The sequence below is a fragment of the Cryptotermes secundus genome, unplaced genomic scaffold (genome assembly GCF_002891405.2).
Source record: "Cryptotermes secundus unplaced genomic scaffold, Csec_1.0 scaffold306, whole genome shotgun sequence".
Classification (NCBI taxonomy): Eukaryota; Metazoa; Arthropoda; class Insecta; order Blattodea; family Kalotermitidae; genus Cryptotermes; species Cryptotermes secundus.
The window spans coordinates 81,187-86,900 of NW_019739216.1; positions in this window are offsets into that span (position 1 = coordinate 81,187).

Consider the following 5,714-nt stretch of genomic DNA (forward strand, 5'->3'; position numbering starts at 1 on the left):
AAACTTACGAGACTGGCGGCAGACGGGCGGCGGGACGCACTGGTTGGTGCTGACACCTTGTGTGTATATCCACAAATAACTTGGATACTTCAACTTGTGCCAAGTTCAACAACTGAACATTAAAGAATTCGAATTTTATGATGGATTTGTGATCAAAATTTGAAAGTTCACTCGACACCGACCTTTTAATACAGGCGACATCGTATTGCCAAATCCACAGGACTACACAAAGGCTGTCAGCGAGATGAACAGAATGACCACTTCACGAACTCTAAGTGGGTAATGACTTGTCTATTTCGAGGGATATTTTGTCATTTTATTGGAGTGACTGCGGAAAATATAACTGAATATAGCCGGTATACGGACAGAGATTCGAATACTACAGGAACAAAAGCCTAGTTTTACAGCGACATCAATTTACTAAGTGTTTTCTCATGAAATTGCACTTATACTGCTAAAATCAGGGATGGAAAGCACAAGCATTTAACATGAGATCGTTATTCTGAGAGCAAACCTTTTAGTTTTCTTAAAATCCAGGTCATCAACCCCCCGCCCCGAAAATGTAATCTATCAATCTACGAAGTATTATAGCAAAGTTAACCGCGGCGAAGGTGGGGCACTCAGTAGCGCAGCTGGTTGAGGCACTACGCTACAAGCCGGAAGGTGCGGGTTTTGTTCCTGATGAGGTCAGTGGATTTTTTTTTTCGATTTACATAACCCTTCAAGCCGCACTATGGCCCTGAGGTCGACTCAGCCTCTAACAGAAATGAGTACCAGGAATCTTCCTGTGGGATAAAGGGCGGCCGGCGCGTAAGGCAAACAACCTTACCGCCATCTATGAGCCAATCTTCAAGAGAAAATGTTGGATCCTCGACTTCTCACAACCCTACGAGCCTCCACGGCATGTTACAGGGATATATTTACCTTTATCCGCGGCGAATACACCAAAATATAAATTATAATAAATAATAACAAATAATAAGTGTTCTCTAGGACGCGATGCTCTGTAGTGTGGTAAATATTTACTTAATATTTACCTGATCACAAATGTCAAATTCCAAAATATGCTCTTCATAGTGACAGCTGCTGGAAACTAGAATCTCAAATGATCACCACTATAGCTGTACAGCACTTCACACAATGGCCGCTGTTTCTTAATCCTACACACAGTCGGCAGAACTCCTTGGACGGGGATCAGCCCGCCGAAAGGCCGCTACCTACACAGAGGACAACACAAACACAGAATACATGCACACAGACATCCGTACCTCGAGTTGGGTTCGAATCCTCGACCCTAGTGTTCGAGCGGGAGAAAACGGTTCATGCCTTAGGCCTAGCGGCCACTGTGTTCCGTATTACGTAATCACAGCACACAAAATTCCATACAAAACAAGGATATATTGAACGTGTGGTATGAACAGACGAAAATGTGGCTGTAAATGAATGCCCCTGCGAAGAGATCGTCAAAAACGGATACAATTGCCGGCTTCTTGAGCAACGAGACGCCATCACGGGCGCCATGCAAAGTGGATGTAATAAAAAGAATGTGTTCCGGAAAGGGAAGCTTCATGCGGAGGGGAGTCAAGTCAACCTGACAGCACTTAAATCATTATTTTCCCCTACCGGTATGGTAGAAGCATGTCCACTGCTGTGAAACTGCGCATAAACCTTCTGTAAAACTCCAAACCTAACCTGAAAAAGAAAACCCATCATGTACCGATGGAACCGTCCCTATCCTACGTTCCGTGATGTAGCCCTAGCAAATAAAGGTGTATCAGCTCAGCTCGTGTTCGTTCTCTCATGATCTCCAGTTTAGTGTTTCACGATCATCGAAAAAATGAATATCGGTAGCTCAATACTTAGGTCAAGGTAGCCGAGCGGTCTAAGGCATGTACTGTCTTCGCTCGCTTGGAAACCGGGATCGTGGGTTCGAATCCCACTGAGGGCATGGATGTTTAGTTTGTGTGTGTGCGTTTTTCTGTGTTTGTGTACAGGTAGAGGCCTTGCGACGAACTGATCACCCGCCCAAGGAGTCCTACCGAATGTGTAAGATCTAGAAAAACCGAAGTGAACGGAGAAGTTCATGGAGGTAGGCCTAGGCCCACTGGGGCTGTAGTGCCAAGGAAAAAAATACTTATTTTGCATTAATTTGTGCGTGCATTTGTAGAATCCTTTTCTAAAATGTGTGGAACCACTTATATTCAGCATATCTATCTGTCTGTCCGCAAGAAACAACTGCGATTTGAAATTTGACGAAATTTGGCACATATGCGTATTAAAATTTGTTGAACAAATGAGACTCTACCCACATCTTTTCCATCAAGATGCATCCTGTTGTATGTCATATATAGGATATATGATATACAGAGTAAGGACAGTATACATAACATTATTTCTGAAAGAACAACAAAATAGACACTAATCCTAAAAAAAATGTTGACGCGTTATTGCCTATTTTGTTGTATATAGCATATATCCTATAGCTCTGCTATTGCCTATTTCATCTCCTGTCTCAATCTGCAATAAACATGATCATGACAGTGCTGTTTCTAGCCATATTCATCTGTTACTCTTACCAACATAATCAACTTGACTCAGCAGGCCCGTGTAGTGGCAACGCTCGAAGCATGTACGGGTATTCGGAAACCACCTGCTTTGAATGTCGGTCGGGGTACCAAGTGAAGATTCCTCGAGCTTTCCAAAGACTTTTCAGGATATACGTAATTCCGGAATCCTGCAAAGAACTGAGAGCCTATTCAACTGTACCTCAATTTGATACAGTATCGTTGAATAGCCCATATGCCCACTTAATCACAGGGACAGACGTGACATGGTGTGGTATCATGCCCATTAGTGACGTCCTATATGGTTTTCGATGCAATCTGAATTTGTGCAACATATCTGAGGAAGCAACCGCTTCGCCTCCTTCAGTATGTTTCTGTACATGACTTGTAATTCATGTTATCCGTAAGTCAAGAGCACGTATGTTAATGAAATGTTAGGGAATATTCCGTGGTTTTGTGTTTGCCGGGCTGCTGGCTAGAAGTCCGGCTGCATCGGGCGATCCTGCGACCAGCCTTTCGACACAGGTTTTACTGGTTTTCCTCTGTCTTTACTCAAATTCCGAGTTCAGATTTGCTACTGCGTACATCCTATGCTAAGCCCTTTCACTTAAATTCATGATTATGAAGGTCTATTTTTCCCAAAACCACTAAAATTGTTTTTCATTAACTCAGAAAATCAAAACGCCGTGGTCACTGTCGCTAACTTTCGCTCTATTCTTATCAGAGAGACGAGCGGGAGAATTCTGGGTATCTGGAATGCTCCTTCTCTCTCCCCACAATAAGTCGTCTCTCACTTTTCCCGGAACTTTTCGTTTTCACATTTTCTTCTATTATCCTTTCTACCTCTTTCCCTCTCTTCCCCACCTTGCGCATACGGGATCTGGGTCCTCCCGGCTTCCTACACCATGCGTGCTGGTGGTTCTTTCTCTTGGGATAAAGCGAGTGAAGAGTGAAGCTGATCGTTCACTACCATTTAATGCCTAGATTTACCTCCACTCCCTCATACATCTGTATGCCATAGGCAATATTAGCGTTTACGTAGAGATGGGAAACATTCTCACGAGAAGTGGCAATCCAATTTGCACTAAAATTACTTTTGGTTTGAACTCAGAACACCAGATTCAGTTAAGTCAGAGGGAGAGAATACGAGATTGTGTAGAGCACTAATGCAACTAAACTGAATTGAGTTCTGCCCTTCAAAGCGATATGAAGTGGATATTGGAGGACCTCCGAGAGGCACCCCTGCGATGTGGTTCACACACGTCATTACTTTACAGTCAGCAGACAGGCCCCTGTTTGCAATGCAATAACCTCCCCCCCCCGCCTCACAGTTGGGTTCCAGTGCACAACTGAGGAAGGAGAATGAATGTGCAGACTTATCAGAGCGGACGTTGCATGAGACAACTGATATTATAACTACAACTAGGCCAATGTCCGGCGCCGACGCTGTTTACTCGTGGTCTCAATACTGGAACTGTCGTGAAATGGGGAAATATGCATGGCGCATGGATCAAGCTACTAAAGTAAACATGTCATGAAGAGCATAAAATTATATTTCGTATCACTGTAAAAAAATTCTAGCGGCATTTTTAGTTTCATTGTAGCTGCAATGAAACTTCTTCAAGAGGACCACCGAGCGTTCAGCCCATAAGTAGTCCTTTGAGGGGCGCTCTCTAAATAGAGGGGGTGGGTTTGAATTCGGGTGGTATAGTACAGTAAGCACCATATACATGCATGTATTACGTAACGACTGTATTGTACGAATTTATTTTTCTTAATATTACTTTACATGAATAACAAATTCAATAGGTACATTAGTCAAGTAAATAGATCAAATCATATATGGATATGTACATAAGTAAACATATAGTACAAACATTATTTTGCTGGTCTATTGGCTTTAAAATAATATTAACGCAATTTGAGTTACGGTTTCAAAAATATAATTTTGTACAATTATGTTCTCATCTTATCCCGCAAGTCATTAAAAAACGTTACTTAACAAATCGGTTGAAGCATTTTTAAGGGAGTTTGGTATTGACCAAGCACTGCGACGGGCTGGGGGTAGGTAGGGGCGTTCAATGAATAAGGGATGATTTCACAAAAATGGCCTAATTCGCAATTCGTGCTGTACAGTCTTTTTAAAGGAATGACGTTTTAGAGAAGTTTCGCTGTATATTACATGGCATATCATCCGTTGTATTAAGTATATCTCAGACACTGGATAACGCAAGACATAACAAGGATAACCAGTGGCCTACCGTCACCAACTTTCAGTGAACACAGTCCGTGGGTTAGCAAGTAATAGGACTAAACTGCTTCACAGACTTAGATCTAACCCGGCATTACAACGCATTTTTTCAAACTGTTTTAAAATTTGGTTCATACTGTCACATGTCACAGTGACTCAAGACGGGACTCTGATTGGTAACTGGATTTATTAACCACCTACAGGTCGTAACTACAAATAATTATTAAATTATCGTTGATTTACACATTCCAAATCACTCCACACTAATATTCTCAGTCTATTTCCAGTAGGTTTAACGGCAACGGGGTTATAGCACAGAAACTGTGAAAGACTAACTAAATTACACACTTCCAGTATCGATACACTACAGCACATATAACTTCACACACTGAGTCTTCTAGTCCTTTTTCTGACCACACTGATGTTCTCTTTGAACCTCGGAACTCAAGTCCAATCAATTCCAAAGCCAAAGTCACATTGCGACTGACGGTCAGTCAGTCAATCTTGGTGTTGGTCTGATTTTGTGAGTCATTGTCTACAGTAGTGAGTAATTTGTCATAATGTACAAGTAAAAGATGTTTACATTTTACAGGTTAAACGTGTTAAAAATGTATATGCAATATATACAGAGCCTCTGTCAGCCCAGGCTCAGTACAGCAGATTTTTCCCTATTTCTAGTAGCTTCCGCTACAACGGGAGTTGTATTCATTCCCGTATTCTCTTACATCCTCTCGGCACGGACCATGAACAGAAAACACAATCCTTCCGTTATTGCATGGAGCAGACCACACAGACAACACGTGTAACATGCCGGACTGCTTGTTCATTTGTCCGTTAGCAGCGCTGGGTGTGGCGAGAACGGCACAGAAAACACAGCATCATCTATTGTTGCTTGTTGG